The sequence below is a fragment of the Falco rusticolus genome, chromosome 7 (assembly GCF_015220075.1).
Source record: "Falco rusticolus isolate bFalRus1 chromosome 7, bFalRus1.pri, whole genome shotgun sequence".
In the NCBI taxonomy this organism is placed as follows: Eukaryota; Metazoa; Chordata; class Aves; order Falconiformes; family Falconidae; genus Falco; species Falco rusticolus.
In genome coordinates, this window is record NC_051193.1 from 68,866,603 (window position 1) to 68,886,056 (window position 19,454).

Consider the following 19,454-nt stretch of genomic DNA (forward strand, 5'->3'; position numbering starts at 1 on the left):
CTATCATTAAAGCTGTGATATTTTGAAATAAAAGACACAATGTTTTTTATTATTCTTTTTATTTGGCTTTTAGTGTCTGTGCCTTTTTGAAATACTGGGTCATCTTTCCACATTTTTTTTTCCTTTCTGTGCAGATCAGACATGAATCCATTGTTTTAAATTAATTGTTTTTGCAGTTTATTCCTGTGCCTGAAGAAGAACATGCGTGGGTAGGAAATCAGTGATCACCAAATAAAATCATAAAAATTGCCATCTATTGCTCCCAAAGTTATAGAAAGCATACTACAGAAACATTTTTTAACTGTTGCATTTTTCTAACTGGCTACTTGTTATTGCTTTTTTGTTGCTATGGGTCACTTAGGTGTCCAGAATACTATTTCTGCCTCCTGATGATATGATTTAAGCAAAACACATCCTCAATTAACATTACTTAAATATTTGGATGTGTCAAAGTATTCATTCAAAAGCTAAACCATAACATTTTTGTAGTAGTGTGGCTCAGAGGATCGCAGCAGTGTACATATATTTACCTGCATGTCTATTGAACCTTTTGCTTTCTGCCCAGCCCTCAGCCCTCTCTTCTCACTGCAACTGTGGCAGTGTTTGATTTGTCTGTGAATTTACAAACCTTTACTCTAGGGGCTTTTCTAGGTGTTTTGTACCTGCTTACCTTCTAACCCCTTCCCTGTACTAAGTTCTGTTTGCTGAGTATACTGAGTGGAATAAATCCCTGATGTAATGCCACTAACATAAAAGAAATTATATCCAAGTTGAACTTGGCCCATTTTGTTTGTTTATCATATGATATTCCCTCCTATTTCAATTGCTGGTCAACACTTTTCTGATTATTTTTAAAATACACTTACTAGTATATGTAGGTGTCAGACAAATAAATCACATTTACATGTGACTATATTTTACAACTTATCTCAAAATCTCTTCACATTCATATTAAGATCAAATAAAATTTAGGAATTCCACAGATGAAGCAAAAGACGACAGAATGGATAAAGTATAAAAGACCACTGAAATGGATTCTATAAAACTTTTTTCAAAGAACATCCACATAATCTAGATAACCAAGCTAATAAAGAAGTTCAGGTAGAGTCTCACTGAGCAGCAAAAAAAATGGAGCAGCATAAAGTTTGGTACGAGTGCAGAGAGGGAGGGAGTCTCCAGTACCCGAGTTGACAGTTTAATAATTAAATACCAGATTTCATTGTTGATCTGTAGGCACCCTAGAGACTGAATTTTGGCGACTACCTCAAAAGCTAACCCCCAAATTCCTTGCCTGATTTGCTTGGAAATATTTTCTTTTTGTGAAAATGTTTATACACATTCTAACTGAAAAAGTTGGCAAGAAACTGAGTTTCATCAGCACATCTATGGAAACCTGTGGGTTTCATATCAGCTGTCCTAGTCTTTGGCTTCCTGTGATACATGTTGCTGTGCTGCTTGCTAGGCAGGACCCAGCTTCCTTGAGAAAGACAGTTGGTTCCCTCTGAATTTTAGCCAGAGCCCTCAGGACATCTAGTTTCCACAGTAAGTAGAAAAGGACAGCTGCTTGGTCTACAGGCAACTCAGGAAGCCTCATCTTTTCTTCTTCTTTTTTTTTTTTTTTTCTTTTTTCCTTCTCCTAATGGCAAGAAGAAATTAGTTCCCACTACTCCTAAACAAAATTCTAGAAGAGGAAGGTTTGAAATGCTGAGGACTGATTTCAGCCCAAAGCACTTCATGCTCACTTGATTTTCTGTGCTACAGAGTGCCAAAGATGAACATCCTTAAGCTATCCCCAGAGACTTTCAAACACATAATTCAAAACTTTTATATTTTTGTAATACACTTTATTATAGTCCTTTCTCATAGTACTGGCGAGAAGAAACATCACCAGCTTGTTATTACATGCAGTTTGAAGTACAGTATCCTGTAATTTCAATAGGCAAATTTCATATTGTGAAATCTACTTTTCAAAGTATTTCTGTTTCTCATCACTGTAATACCTTACTGCATAAGGCAGGGAAAGAGAGAAAACTTAGACTGCTTTATTTTTAGCATTATTTTGTATTTCTTCCCTTTCAACACCAGTGCCACCATTCCCTATTTTCCTTTCATGTTTGCCCTACTGACATGTAAATTCTTGCAGTAAAAAGTCTGATTCTGGGAAAGCACCTGGACACTTGTTTTTCTTGCTTTGTTTTTTCAATATCAGCAATCGTGTGTTATTTCAAACACACTGTGGTCCATTACTCTTGGGATGTGCATGAATTCCACCCCCTCTTTCTGGCTGGTTTAAATGAGACTTCACGTGAGGAAATCTTCTCTGCAATTCCCACACTTATGCAGAACTTAAAATGGGAGTTTGAGCTCTTCCTGGCCCACCCTGCTCATGCTGATCTTCATAAATTCTGTTGTTATTTCTAGGCCAATTGTTGTAATTATGTTTTCATTGGCCTTCTTCATTTATGTTTCATTTCCAGACAGTCCTCAATTTGGCCTGTTGGCTTCGCTTCTCATGTAAAAAGAGAAAATTACAGTTTCCCCCCCCCCTCAATCAAATCTCCATAGGCATCTTTATCAACGGATAGAACCTAAGAATATACTCTTGGGATATTTCATATCTCAACTAATTTATTATATGAGGGAACCCTTTCAGAAATCTAATTTTTCACTTTTAACCTAACAGTTCTTTGTTAGGTGCTGTGATATATTGACTTGGACTATCACATCAATGCTTTGTGAACCTTGGATAAATTCAATTGTATCTACATCTTCAACATTGTATTCATGAACTTCCCTCGGCGTGCCAGCTTTCAACATGATGCTAAGGCTGTTTTGCATTACAGTGGGACAACAATGTCCCATGGAAAGATAAGAAGGCTAGCCTTTGCAGGGTGTAGGTTTTCACATGACAGTATCCCGAGAAGCATTAGTGCTGTTCGCTTGAAAGAAACCATTCCTCTAACAGACATCTGTGTCATTTCAAGGTTTTGTATGATTTTTTCGGCTGTTGGCTAAACAGGAAGGGTTTGAGCTAGGAAGGTCTCCTTCAGCAAGGAAACCTTACAAGCTTGAAAATTCAAGATGCAGGGAGAAGTAATTTTCATGTACTGATAGCATTTTAACTCTCTATTTAAAATGGCCTTATAATTTAGTTAAAAACTATTTTCTGGTTTTATTTTTAGCAATAGGCCTAAACCACAAGATACTTTTTACTTTCCAGCTGGATTACTTCTTACAAATTCTGTTTAATTGGAATTTTCTACTCTTTTCAACTTACAATTACAAAGCTTTTCCCAACGTAAATATTCAGACCACACCCATGACTTTTCTCTTGACTTCTTTTTCTAATTTGCTGTGTAGCTTTGCTGCCTGCTGTTAAAATAGTTGACAAATTTGACTCCAGAGATGCACTTCAGTGATATATGAGGGAATGTTCCCACAAACTGGATTATGTTGAGTCAGTCTGCTATAAACTTGGCTCAAGAATCTGAATGCAAATCAAAACTTTTCCTACAGCATAACAACTTCATGCAAGAAATAACAAGTAAAATAAGACAAATTTGTAATCATGCAATAGACTTGTTCAGGAGGGGGTTTTGTTTGTTTGTGGTTTTTTTGTTGTTTGTTTGTTTTATTTTTTTTTTTTTTAAACAAAACATAAGTCGTTACCTCTAGCCGATATGGATATGTCAGTAGTCACTTGGACATAGGTGTACCATATATGTAAACTGCATTGTCATCAAAAAGGGTTCATTGTAGTCAGCTAATCTCAATAGTAAGATTTTTTTTTTTAATATCACATTTTTCTTAATCACACATAGTGAACACCTTTGAAATACTTTTGGTCTTTCTATGTAATAATTTATTCATTATGTGTTCTTGAAATTTACAGATACTTGTCCTTTCAGCATATAATTGGGTTAGATTATCTCAAGAGGTCTCATAAATAAACCACAGCATAGTTTAGGAAAGTAGAGCAAAATTCCTCATCTTGAAAATTGTTTGGGAAAGAGAACTCAGAAATAATACCTACCTGTAGCTGTAGATCATATTGACAGAAAACTCCAAGTGTTACTTGTGACGTAGAAAAACATGGTTGACATTATGCATGCCCAGTAATTCTGGCTGTGGACAACTGAGGTGATTTCTGAACACAGCTAAGTGCTGCCTGCTGGCTGTCTGCAGCTCAACAAATTTAAAAGTTTAAATACTATTGTGAGGAAGGAAAATATCCTGAAGCCAACCTTGCAGTGTCCAAGGCCTTGCTTTCTTATATATATACACACACACACATATACACACACACCCTTAGGGTGAACAGGGGAATGAAACCCTGTGGGAGAACTGGTGGTCAGAAAACAAGAGAATTTGGGTCCCAGCTCCATAGATGTCAAGGCTACTACTGACTCCAGTAAATATTAATTAAGAATTTGCCTATTTGTGTTACCCACACAGGGACATTAGTGTGTGACTCGTTTTTTACTTAACTTTTTGTCTCCAGTGTTCTTCCTTGCAGTTGAGGGATAATTAATGAAAAGTGAATAAATTCAGTTATGCACAGACATTATCTGGTGGAATGAGAAATGCCCCGATCAAATAGTTTCTGTCAGTAAAACTCTGTTGGTCTGAAATCGGAATTAACCTGTAGAGGAAATAAATGCAGTGAAACACAGCTAGTTGGAAAAATAATCTAAGATTAATATTAAAGCATCCAAGATTTTATGAAAATAACATTATTTAATCTTACTGATTGATGTACCACAGCACATCAAATGGACGAGAAATAGCATACAGAACAAACAGCTTTTGTTACTTGGATACAAGTATTCGCTGCGGTACCCTTAAATACTGCACATTAGGAGTTAAACGAAGAAAATCTGGTCAAGGTAGCATATTAAAGCATGGCCTTCTCTGGTAGGGAAAGCAATAGATCCATTAACATGACAGATTAATGTTTGAGTTAACATATCATTCCCACATATTCTGCCCCGTTTCTGTCTATGCATAAAGAACAGACGCAGATTTATCGCTTCACTGTTCTCTCTCTGAGAGAAGAGAATATAATCAGTAAAGCGAGCGGACAGATACCTGTGTCTCACCATGTTACACAGGCGAGTTCAGAGGCCTTCAGACAGTTCTGTCTGCAGATTCTCTTCCCCTGTGAATGTCATAATTGTTCCCTAGTTTCTAATTCTAATTGTTCGTTAATTATCTTTTGAAAAAGATTTCAAGAAGCGAGCCGAATGCTACTACACTTTTCCCACCAAAATGTCAAAAGTAAGAAAAAGCCATACATTTGGCCCAAAGTTTTCCGTTTGGCTCATTTCTATAAGACTTTTGGTTGAGTTTGGGAAATGGTTACGGAGTAAAAATGTAATTACTCTTGCTGCACAGTAGAACTAATATTTTAGTCAGACAAGATTGATAGAAAGCATTTGGAAAATGCTGCTATTCCCATTTTTCAGGTAGAAAGCTGAGGCAAAGGATGATTAAATTACTTGTCCAGGAGGAATTCTGTAACATGGTCAAGGACAGATATATCTGGAAAACACTTTGCATGTGTTTGTCCTCCTGGAGAACTGTATTCCTTCTAATTGCAAGCTGAAAATATTTTGCTCTGCAACATTATATTACAAAGCCCCATATGAATTTTAATTGCAATCAATACGTATAATCCAGGGGACTGGAAGAAAGAAGAAATTGTTACAAAGCACAGATTCAGTAAGACAGTTCTGGACCAAGTTTTTGGACAACGTAAATCAGTTCAGCTCTGCTGAAATGAACAGCTCTATGGTGGTATATCTAAGTTGAGAGTAAGACAAAATATGGCTGTTGGGCAACACTGCAGTGAGCAATGCACTAGAAGTATTGTGCGTTGTGACAATAAGGCCCCTTCGGTTGTTTGTATCTTCCTCAACAATTTTGGACTCCTAACAAAGTTTCCCAGGGTATCTGCAGGAATTTAATCAGTTTCTATGCATAGGTGATAAAATGTAAAATAGTAGATGTTGACATAACAGAACATTAAAGACCACGAAAAACCTAAGAGCAGCAGCTGGGAATTTCGCAATAAGTAATGCCATGCTTTAAAATAAACCCAACTATTTGTAATGACAAGATGATGAAAAGTACAAACCAATATCCTCAAAAGTGAATGACAGCTCATTTGGGTACATTGACCTGTCACATGTCTTACACCTTTTACAGTGTCCCTCTAAAAAGGGCTTTGCTGTCACTTCCCTGTCAAATGATCACAAGGTCATTTTTAGGGTCAAAAAGGGATTGCTCCATCATCAAGTGTATGCCTCTGCTCTTTAATTGTATGCCTAGTTGCACACTAGAGAGAAGTACATTAAAGACAGCATTTATTAACTTAGAGAGTGATCTGTTACATTAATGGCTGTACTTCTGGCCATGCAAAAGAGGATTATAAATTAATAAGTCAAGGCAAATATGTTCTCCTCTTAAAAAAAAAAAAAAAAAAGCAGCTAAGTTATTTGGTGCCTGGTCTTTATGGCTCCTATTAAAAAAGCAGTCATTCTAGGCTGGCCATAACTGGATAGCATTTCTGGTAGAACAGTCAGCCAACTTTAATGTGAACTAAACTAACCTGTTAGTTAAATTAGTTAAACTGTACAAGTTAAGTTTAGAAATGTTTAGTTTGCTGAGATCTTTACAAAACTCTTTTGTTCTAAAAAGGTTGAATAAATAAGTGATTTCTAATGTTTCACTGCTTTAGGGATTCTTGTTCAGACAGTGACAAGCCTGAAAGAGAACCAGAGAGCAAGGCTGTCTCCATAAATCACAGTTTTGGATTGGGTTTTGGCAGTTAAAAAGTAAAAAAAAAATAAATAAAAAAATGCAGCTAGCAATTCTCTTTCATTAAAGAATGATAAGCTTTTTTCTTCAAACCAGAAATACTGTTGGTTAACTTAATTTAGCCAAGAAAAGTCATAGACCTGAAAGACGTAAAAAGGAACTACATTCAAGAAAAATATTGGTTCAGGTACTTTGCAGTGGAATTGACACAGAAAACCATTGGACACAAAGTATTCCTAGATTATGAGGCTACATCATACATACAGGCACTGGCAGACTGACCATTTTCAATAGAATGGTTGGAGAGTCAAGTATTTTAGAACACCTCGGAAGTACAGCTTGTGACCTGATGATCTTATAGGTCTTTTCCAACCTAAACGATTGATGGGGTAACGTTTGTTATTCATTTGTTTGAATGTGCGTATTTGCATGTAGCTCCGAGATATTAATGACAGAAGAACGTGATAAAAGTACTTTCAAATATCTGAGGTGCAGAGGCGATTGACATGCAATTTTCATGCCACTGGACAGGAACAAATGGAAATACTGCAGAACACAGCATGGATATGGAGTCTCTCTTTATCATGTTTCCCACTTCTTCCCTTTCCCACAAAGGATATATGACCCCAAATAGGAGGTGGCCTCCAAAGATCCTAAATGCCTCTTCTAAAAGGTACCCCTACTTCACAAAAAAACTACCATGACCCCAAATCAAAATCCCAGGGTAAGCAACACTCCTAGTATTTGCCCCGAACATCGTGCAATACAGAAGTATTTCAATATTGAAATTAGAAGCGTTGCTGAGCCAAGCTGTCAAATTTTGTGAGTGTTTAAAATTTTAGTGTAGCTCACTCCCTGACCCTGGTCACTGGCCTGGGTCCAGGCCAAAGCTCCAGACCGTGTAGCTTGGAAAGCTGACAATCCTGCTGCAGCTCTGCACTTCACATGTTGGGATTTATTTTTTAAAGTGAAAAGCAGCTAAATTAGGGCCAATTTAAGGTTAAATTAGATACTTCTATACAACCTGCAACTAGAATATGGAGATGACTGAAGAACAAACACATTCCCAGAGAACACAGTTAAGAGTTGGAGTTAGTTGGCAAGTTTTTGAAGCTGTAATTTTTCTTCCCCCATTTGAAAAAATACTGGTATGCTGAATATACTTTTCCCAGAAATACTTTTTTTTTCTATAATGTCACAAGAAAAAAAGTTGGAAGGTTTTTGTTTGTTGGGGGGTGGTGGTGGCAGGGAGGTTCTAGCATAGAAACAGAGCATCAGTGATAAAGCCTGGAGTGCAGAAGTTAGAATAATAAATTTTTGATTTATACCCTGCCTCTTCCTTTATGCCTACCTTTGTGAAACAAAATAAAATCATCTCCATGACTATCATTTCATTCATGTTGGAACCTGCTGAATCCTTGACCACTGCAAAAAATAAAAATGCCAGTTTTTCTCTCCTACCCATAAGACAGCACAGAACAAGTAGAATATTCCCCTTATATATATTCAATATAAACTGTTTCAGCAGCATGTTTAGATCACAGTCTCACTTTACAAGAGATGCATCTATTGGCCCTCTCCTCTCTTACCGGTTTAAGTTAGTAATTTAACTTGACTGGTAATTAAATGCTAACAGATCTATCTGCTGCACTATTTCTAAAGGACTGTTTTGGAGGTATTTGTATAGAAGTAACGATACTGAAAATGTCTCACGTATACAGTTATTTATTTTACATCATTGTCATAATTTAACATTTTCTATCAATGGGCACAACAAATATATGGTCTCGTTGCTAGCCTGGCCTGTATAACACTCCCGAGTGCTGAGCTGGTAGGCTTCTGGTGATTTAGTTGACCTCTGATCCACTGCTTTAGTAAGGATGCCTGCAGCTCGAACTGAAATAACAATATTTGCTGGGATCAAACCCCAGCTGGCAACTAAACACCACCTAGCCACCCGCTTCCCCCCCACAGTGGGGTGGGGCAGAAGATCAGAAGAGTGAAAGTGAGAAATCTCCTGGGTTGAGATAGGGACAGTTTCACAGGGAAAGAAAAAGCCATGTGCGAGCAAAGCCAGCCCATGCATTCCTTCCCAGCTGCCCGTGGCAGGGGGTGCTCAGCCATCCCCAGGGCAGCAGGGCTCCAGCACATGTGATGGGGACTGGGGAAGACCAACGCCACCACTCTGAACGTCCCCCCTTCCGTCTTCTTCCCCCAGTTTCTATACTGGGCATGATATACCATGGTATGGAGTGTCCCCCTGGCCAGTTGGGGTCAGCTGCCCTGGCCGTGCTCCCTCCCAGCTCCTTGTGCCCCTGCTCACGGGCAGAGCACGGGGAACTGAAAAGCCCTTGACTGAGGGTGAGCCCTGCTCAGCCACAGCTAAACCATCAGGGTGCTGTCAGCACCGTTCTCATACCAAACCCAAAACACAGCGCTGCACCAGCTACTGAAAATTAACTCTACCCCAGCTGAAACTAGGACAATATACATATACAGGAAGATTATTAAGTTACCAAATGTTCACTTTCTTTCAGAAACTTAATGCCTTGTTTGCTAAATGTATTTCCTGCTGATTACCACAAATTAATTTCTAATGCAAAGAACTCGTCAAACATTGAGATGTAGCTTACTGGAAGGTCTGGGCTACAGTGTAAAACAATAATGAAGGTGGTCTGGATGGGTGACATGGAACTGGTAAGATGCTCTGAAGCTGACTGAAAGCAAATTTTGTTTTCAAGGGACAGTGGCAATCTTGTCAGGAAGTGTGGAACTATGCAAGTACAAACCTGCACATGCCCCAAACAGAATGGTTGCTAAGCTCAGATTGTATAAATTAAGATCTTTGCCATCTTGATTCTTCTTAAGTATAGTTTGTAGCTCCACTAGCATTTGAAAAAAAAAAAAATCCTTACTTTTTGGGGGTACAGGTGTGGGTGTTAGGCAATAAAACAGAATTGCTTTGTTGTAACCTGTGGATTAATTTTTTTCCCATGATAACTTTTATTCTGCAGAGCTATATTCACACTAAATTTTATATTGCAGTTTTATTCACTTTTGCTTCCTGCTTGAAGCTGTTGTGCTTTACTTGTGGGTATTGTCTAAAAACAACTCATTTCCATCTGAGAAGTGTCCACATTTCAAAGTGGTTCATAGATGAATCCTAAACAAATAGTGCCAAAAAGGATAATTTAGATTATGAAGGGAAGCTTTTCTGTCTAAAAAGTCATTGTTTAAGATTATAAAAATTGAATTAATCACAGAAAGCTGAAAACCCCTTCCTAAGATAAACTTTAAAATTATGCTTCAAGAAAATGCATAGTATGGACCTGTTTATTAGCTTATACTCAAGCTAGAATTAATAAAATGATTTATGGAAGCAATCAGAACTATTCGCAGCAGTTTGAATTATGACTGTCCAATACTTTATAAATTAATATCAGAATGTAGAGTCTGAATTCCAATATACTTCTTGTTTTGAATAATAATGACTATGCTTAAAAATAAAATATTTTATAAGCATCCTGTGAGCTGAAAAATGGGCTTACAAGTTTTAGTACTATTGATTTAAAATATGATGTATGAATTTCAATAGATTTATTCAGCTCTTTGCAAATATGGTATAATATGTCAAAACTAAGCATGCAGTTTTTATTATTATACTTTCATTGTGACTAATGATTGCTCAGAAACAGAAAGAACTAAAGCTGGCAGTTGCATTCCTCTATAATTGGTAGAGCTGCATCTACAAATATAGCTAATGAAGTATCCTAACCACTGAAGCCAGGCTTGATCTCTCTATACTTATAATATTAAAAAATACTACAAAACCCCTTGAAAAGAAGTGACAAGACATACAATGAGTGGAACCTCTAGAAAATGCCTAGAGTAAGTCACACGCAACAGGAGAAATGCACATCTCTCCTATAGTTCACCTCCAAAATCACATAGAGGTAGCTATAAACTTCTACTACAGATCCTGATCTAAGAACTAGCCAAATAATTAGTGGAAATTGAGATAGATTAAAACATCATTTGATGTATTATGCTAGAAACTTTTTGATAACTATATTATTAATCTAAGAAAAGCTTGTTATAATTGGTAGAAGCAATTTTTTAAATTTGTAAGAGGCTTGAAGAAAATTTTTAAAAGATTATTTTGAATGTTTAAAAGTTAAAATTTGTACATAAAGTTTTTAAATGTGCTTATAGTTGAGATATTAAAAAATTACTAATGACAAAAAATATTTTCATTGCTCTGCAACAAAAGTGAACTTAAAAAAAAACCCACAACATCTTGTAAATATGTGTGTAAATATCTTGTGGGAAACCATAAAGAAGACTGAGTGAGGCTCTTCTCAGTGATGTCCAGTAGCAGGACAAGAGGCAACTGGAATAAACTGAAATATAGAAAATTAAATTTGTACACAAGAAAAAATAATTTCTTCTTTTAAGGCTTGCCCAGAGAGGCTGTGTTTACATACTTAAAGATATTGAAACACCAGCTAGATATTGTCGTGAGCAACCTGCTCTGAGCAGAATGGTGGGACTGGGCGCACTCCAGAGGTGCCTTCCTGCCTCAATTCTTCTCTGGTTCCATAAAACCCCCAGAAAAAAAATTACGACCACTTTCCTTCTAGCTGAATATATTTGAAAAGAATTATATATATAAGTATATATACATACTTAATTCTAACAGAAGCCAAGAAGGCACCCCTGCAGCTCCGTTGCTACCAAAACCTCACCACGTAAACTCAATAGTAAGTTCTCTGTTAGTTAGCGTGCAGTTGTATCTCTTTAAAACTCCATATGCACAGGTAATTGTTATTTACTTACTTTTGTCGATGTTGCAGTATTTAGAGCAGTTCATAATACATACACATTCATGCCCCAGAACAATTACAGTTTATGTAGAAAAGCCAGCAAATAGAAATATTATTGCCATCTGTAACAGCGTGAAGGGCTGAATGCTGGAGCCATGAGCAGCTGGTTGTGGAGACTGTTTTCACAATATCAGGGAGCTCTGAAAAGAATCTAGGCACTACAGACAGTAAGAATTTCAGAAATGCCTATGAGAATCACCAAGAAAACATGGGAAGTCTTTTTCAGAGTAAGAACCAAGATTTTCTGGATCCCATTCTGTCTTCAGAAAAGCGTATTGGAGTCAAGCTTGACAGAGCAGAGATACCTCAGCAGGAGCTTTGGCTCTGTGAGCTCCTCACGCACATGCAGAGCCTTTCCTAGGAGCCAGGGCAGCACAGGAGTGGCTTTGGTGTGACCAGACCCTAACTCATCAAAAACTTTGTATGAATTGACACCCCATGTTTTACTTTGTACTTTTGAAGCATAAATACCAATAGGCATCAACAGTCTCATGTTTAATAAAGTCTGTATTTCAGAAGTCATAAGCATATACGTATAGAAACAGGAAAGCAACGCTTTCAACAGCATAGACCCCAGCAGTTCAATGGGCCAGATTAAATAAACACCTGAAAATAAATCTTCCCTTCCTTGTCTCCACAAGATGGTCCCTCTTGTTTCACCTGCTTTGCAGTTGACCACGTTTAGTTCTGTCTGATGCAAGCCTCACAGTATTGCCTAGGTCACGAGAAATCTTGCCTCATCACCTTTCAGAGATGGCGATGGATATATTTGTTGCTAGAAGCAGGACCCCTGCTGCTGTCAGCCTGGGCTGATCCACCCAGATGTGAGCACCCACACCTCCTCCAGCCCCCTTCAGCTGTTTTGTTTTGTTTTTTTTTTTTATAGCCAACCATAAAGTGTTTGTACAGTGTGATTCATGCCCTTATAGATGCGATTCATCTATATATCCTTAAACAAGTACACCACCCCTAAGAAGTGTCACTTCTCCCTGTTTACTGTGGAGAGGGGTGAGAGTACAAAGCTCAGAAGAAGCTATATGCACACAGATATCTAAACCCAGAGGTAACAAATATACCTCTTCCAGCCTCCACCCACGCTGCAAGCTTACTGCGTACCTCACACTTACCCGAGTCCAAACGGCAGCCCCAGCTTCACAGACTTGGTACCCAGAAGAAACCCAAACTTCTCCCTCTGAAGGTTCTCCACAATGTGTCTGGAGCAGAGAGGAGAAGACAAGCCACCACTTCATCCACTGCTGCCACCCTGCACTGCAGACCAAATGCTGAAAAACTCATCAGGCCTATCAGCTGTCAAACCCAGGTTTTACTATCCTCTGTTGAGTATCACATGATAGGCTTTGCTTAATTAGATACACATTTGTGTTAATTACACATTTGCAGTTACCTAGCTTTTAATTACTATCTCCAATCCTTTGGCCATTGCTGAGTTCATTAACAGAATAAGCAGAATGATTAGTGTGTCTCTTGACAGAAGCTGACTTGTTACAGCTTTCTTTCTTGTCTGTTAGATCATATAGAAATGAGTTTTCAGATGCTTGCATTGATTTTGGAATTTTTATTGACAGAAACATTGATTAATATACAATTTAGTGGTAACTATAATCATATATCTTGCTACTCTATTATTTTCTCTTCCAGGTTATTTGTACAAAAGACGATTTCCATTTCAGTCTCTTTTTTTCCCATAATATAGGTCTGAACTTGCTACTTCTGTTTTCCACTAAATTTTCCATTCTAAATAAACTATTCCAGCATCAGAGAGAGTCTGAAATCCAGAAGAACCAACGGCTTCAAAACCCTTGTAATGCCAGACTCTAACAGAAGTGGTTAGTTGTTTTCCAGTGAAAATGTTTGAGGATATATATTAGGGAACATATTGTTTTCTCTAAGTCTCCATCTGCTCCAAAAGTTTTGTTTTAATTTTCCCTCAAAGATACCTTACCAACATTTTTCCTGTTATCTCTTTGGCTTTCAGCAGCCTTCTCTGGTCTTTTTCATTAATGGAAACATATGGCCACACAATAAAATAAATATGCATCTTGCTTTTGTATTTTAGTCCCTGGAAAACTCCCCAATCCGCATACTTTAAGTCTTTATATCTGGCCTTGTCATACTGGTCTGTAATTTGAGTAATAGTTTCTGTTGTATCAGTCATTATATAAAAATCCACATATTTTTTTCTTTATTTAGTCAAAAAGAAGGCTGTTGCATTAATTTTCTTCTTTCTTTTTTAAATAGGCATATTGCTACAAGGTTATCCAAATTAAAGTTTGTTAGGAACATGTGCCCTCCAAACATTTTCCTTTTAACATATTTGTCTTTTTTTTTTTTTTCCCCTACCCTTTTCTCATTCCCCCTCTAAAATAGGTTTCTCTTATTTTCTATCAGCTAACACGACAGTCGAAGCTTCTGACATTTAGTCTTAACTCTCAGCCCAATTTTCCTTTATCCCCTTGGGAAGAAAAAAATCTACATTTCCATGTCTGTCTTTCATAAAGGTTGAGATGTTGCCCTGACTCCAGGTAAATGACTCAAATCTGCCCAGACAGCCCAACACATTCTGCTTTTCCCTTCAGGAAACTTTTTGAATATGCATCCTGTACAATTCCTTGATAACAGGCACACAGCCAACACGATATCCTCTGGAACATGCCTCATCTACTTCAAAGGCTCTTCCCCCTTAGATTCATCAAACGGTAACTTCCTGAAAAATCCTCTGCCTTCTGCACGGGCCTGATGTGAAGGGCTGGACAAGCCACGCTTCCTTTTCTGTGGAGAGCCCCCAGAGAGGGGAAAACGGAGCTTCTGAAACCGGTGAGAGCATTGTTACTGGTGTAAGGCTGCACGTCTGAGTGGGGGGAAAGGGGCAAATTCCGCTTTGCCATTTGTTCCTGTGTTAAAGCCAGCACACACTAGCAGCCTACCAGCAATATCCCAGATGTAGTAGTGCATTTGTGTGATTTGCAAGGTTAGAAGTAAAGAAACATGTTCAAAATGTATTTAATAAGGCTGTGCTTTTTTTGCAATTAATAGAAACAATCCAACCTATCTATACTGAGTCCCAAATTGATTGAATTGCAGAAGTGTAATTATTGAATGTTAAAAGACATGATTATCCTATGAGCCTTTATGCTGCATATTGATAGCTGAAATCTCCTGGTAGAAAATGGTACATTTAATATCAACTTCTGTCTTGCTTTGGGAAAAGTACAAATTGGAGAAGCTATTGAAAAAATAGCATCAATTATGGAAGGACCATGTTTTAATGTGACCTGAGAGCGTGTCTTTAGCACGTGCTGAAATACCTGCTCAGGTTCCAGATGGAGCATTTTGTAGCTCCTGTCTGTGCCCCCACCTGGATTTCATTTCTGCAGAAACAAGGGCATGTAGTACAAGTCCCAGCCTTGCCCCGGTGTCAGTCGGGGTGCAGGGTGACTGGGAGCCCAGAGGCTCTCCTAGGCTGCACGTTTGTACGTAGCCCAGGTGTGACAACAAGTAGATGCAAAAAGTGAACTCCGACACCAGGAATATGTCACCTTCTTGCCCCAAGGAGAGAATGAAAAAAACAGACAATACAATACACTTTGAGTGAATGCCAGCGGTAGTACGGAACTCCCATTTTACAGGGTTTTGCAGGGCACTTTCAGTCACAGTGCATGCCAGTGTTTTTGACAAGCTTTTCCCATTTGGTTCTTTACTGAGGTGGAAATGTTTTCACTGATGTTGTGTAGTCAGTTGCATTGGTATTCATGGGTCCTTTTCATTCTGAAAGGTGAATCTTTAGACATTTCTGACCTATGCAAAGAAAATAGATGATAACCCTCTAATGTAGAAGGGGAAATGTCAGAATCAGGTTACATCCTTCGCAAGATGCCAGCATGAGTTCATAGGACACTGGGCCAGATTCTACTAGCTTTACACCAGAGTAGTCATAAAGCATTGACTAAAACATGTGAGAGTTGAAAATAAATTGAGTATTCACATTAAGGGGAGTATTAACTTCAGGCGTCTACGTTCAGGTTCCTCCAGAAGGCAGTTCGGAGATCCCACGTTACCCTGTTACAGATGGTAAATCACCACAGCAGCCACGCATTCTCCCTTTTCTGGAGCAGAGGCTCAGTGAAAACTAACCTAATTTAAGCTGTGGTTATATAGTCACTTGAAGCCTGCATAAATCTTCACAGCTGTGAAGACGGACAGGCAGTCTAGGCCTCTTCCCACACTTATTTCAGAAATCCACATCTGAGATGGCTCGAAATTAAACTGACCAAAGGGGATAATGTAAAGATTCAAAGATTAGTTTTTAGCCATGCCAGCTCCTGGATCCTACTGAGGGACCAAGTATCCACCTGAAAGCTCCTGCTGATGAATAGAAGAGGTGAGAAATACCCAAGGATAAGAGCGGGGAGAGGACTGCTTCTTTGGGCAGCACCATGGTGTTATGTCCTAGTTCTGTGAATGTGCAAGAGGGGCTTAATTTGCTTATAGGCTGTATTTAGCATTGACACACGCTAATAAAGTACATCTCGGTGGAATTGGTTGTGGAATAAACTTCCAAAGGCTCCAGAACAAAGCTGGTGTTTCATTACATTTCAGGAATACTGCCAAATCTTTGTCCTTGATAAAAGACTTCCACCTGAAACACAGGCGTATGCATGATATAAACCAACCTTGCTCCCGCCTGAACTATCAAAACACTTCATGCAAAGAAGCATTTCTGTAACTCAAAAGAGAAGTGCCAAAGGGCAGATGAATTTCTGCAGCCTTTGTGACCCAGTTTATGTGAAAGGTATTCAGATGTTACAGAGCTGGGAAGCAGTTCAACCACTTAGATATAGTACTTGCTTTATAAGTATCCCTCCTGCTTTTGGTGGAGTGACTCACAAAACACATCTCAATGCAACAAAGTGCCTGGCAAGCTGTGCCTCATGTTCAGTCGTGTGTTACAGATGTCACCAGGCTTGCCTCTGTTGGGATCAGTCTGGGATTTTCGTGCTTGAAAGTGACTTCAGCCCTTCTTTTTTTTTATTGTTGTGGTCGTTGCAAGTTGATGTAAAACACAAGTTCAGGCCGCTCGTCTGCTGCACTCACAACACTTGGAAGGTCCTCCGATGACTACTTGAAATTCAGAAAATAAATACCAGAAACCTGTGGGCCAGAATCACACCTTGAATTTGGAGTACCCTACCATGCATCCTGCCACAAAGAGCTACAGTTAATAACTGTCCTTGCACAGATAAAAAATAGATACTTCGGAGGAATTTGTCAGGGTGAGAAAAACCCCAGCACCACAATAGATGAAGGTCAGCACAAGCGGTTTATGCAAGCTGCTTTGCTGAGGGCTGAATATGAGAAATCATATTTACATGGTATAAGGAAAATACGGAGTTTAGCTCCTGTTCATCTGTCTTCCAGTCCTCAAGTTCAACACCGGAATATAGATCTTTAATACAGATACTGTGACTGTTTATTGTTCATTTTGTACTGGGTTTTAATGTTTCAAGCAAAATCTGGGCCTTGCAATCCTTAATGATAATGAGGTCGTGGTTAAAAATGGCTCCAGTCTCAAACAAAGCTGAAGAATTTTCATATACAGCTGAAGAATTTTTTATTAACCTCAGTATTATGCTTTCATCATTTAGAACCAAATCCTTATGTTCTCACCTTTTTCCCCTTATTCCTTTTTACTCCCATTACAGAAGGCGTGATTTTTTTTTTTCTTCCTGAGGGATTAGATTTTAAAACCAACTGCTTGAGACATGGCCTATTAATAATAATGTAAATGTTCACCCAGTAATGGAAGAATAAAACATTAGCCCCTTCTCATTTCCCGCAGAGACCTCAGCAGCCCTAATTTTGTTTTTGTACCCTGAATTTTTCAGCTGTGTAGATTTTTAGCTTCCAGTGACTTTGCTATATTCAGCCTCTTCTGCTTCACCTAGTGCTGATTTCCATTTATTTCATTTATGGTAACATCTAAATCAAGTTTTAAATTGATGTAGCACTCTAAGCTAATGGCTATTTTCAGTATTTCTTTATTCTGTGTTTATAGAAACTTAAAACAAACAGTCTAAATTCATATAAGTGGAAGAAGCATAAAATAGCTACATGACAGATAAAAAGAGTATGAAACCAAATAAACCTTTAGAATAATTAAGTGTTCCTGTGGAAATATGCTGTTATTGTAGGAAGTGGAATGTTAAATCACTTTAGAAATCCTTAGAGGTGAATTCACTCAGAGCTATTACAAAGCCAGAGTAAAATACACACATGCGTGCACACATACAGACACTATTTTACAGCATGTGTTAATAACTCAAGAATTACCCACAGAGAAGACACAATAAGATAAAACACCATCACCATGAAACAGCGATTACCATATAATAGGAACATAGGTGTCCATGATCGAAATGCACCCTGTAAATACAAAATTATTCAGAAATTTCAGATAAGAGAGGTCTATCCAAGTTCTGTCAAGACCAAAATCTGGAAGTGTTTGAAACCTTCAGGTCCCAGGATATCTACTGCTAGGCACAGAGCGTCCTCCGCTCCTTTTGAAGTCCGTAAGCTCAATGGCTACTCATGGTTTTACTCTTCTTCAGATCTCACACTGCAAACCTGAGAGTTAGGTACCTGACCAAGTCAGTGGTTTAAGGGGGGTGGAAGGATGCAGTGGAGGGAAGGCAAGAAAGACAGGGAGTCAGAAAAGTGGAAAGAACAGGGGGAAGGAAAAAAAGGAAGGAAAGTGGGACAGGAAGGAAATTTGTAGGACATATGGAAATACACAGACTCCCCGAACATGCCACGTGCTGCGGCATGCCAGAGCACCATCCTACACTTTCCAGTGCGGGGTTATTGGTGTGTTTCTTTTTGCTTCTGCTTCCTTGTTCCAGTCTTGGTAGACCAAAATGCAGATTATTCATAAATAATCCAAAAGGAGATGATGCAGACCATTAGATTGTCCTGTCATTAGTTCTATATCTCTGTGTGAATAAACAACTATAAGCAGCATCTCTGTGGGCACCTGAACTGTGTGCTCATGTTTCTAGCTATAATATATAAAAAATAAGAACTTCATCTGACAGGTAAAAGATTTAACAAAGAATACATAGTACATTACAGAAGATATTTTCAAAGGGAATAATTACATCTGCTAAACATTCAGGAAATTTTAAGCCTCTATATATTTATGTATAGGATATATGTATACACACACATATATATATTCCAAAAGCTACCTAATCAACTGAGAATAAAACGGAAACAACTGCAAAAGCTAAACTAATTGCTAACCAGTTAGTCATGTCAAGACAAGAAGCCATTTTATCCGGTAGACTTTGTGAGGCTGAAATAGCAATGTGTCTGCGTTGCTTATAAAGAGAATTAGGTACCAAAAAATAAGAGTCCTATCAGTAGCCAACTTTGTGAAATGTGAGCGTATGAACAAGGGTTTCTCCCCCTCCACCGAAAGAGAGTTCAGTGCCTCCCCCAGCTCTGCACTCAGATGTGAGACAGGTGCCTGCATCAGCCCTTCCCTTGGACACATAAAAGCTGATACTCCAACTAATAGTTACAAAACTTGGTGAAGGTCTGGGCTGAAGTCCTGTCTGTGCTTGGCTGGGATTTTACTGGCCTGAACTGTGAGCATCCTATAGCACCAGGCTACAATGCAGACCAGAGTCCACGTTACTTCTTGTTGAAGATGAGTTGTAGGACAGCAAGATTAAT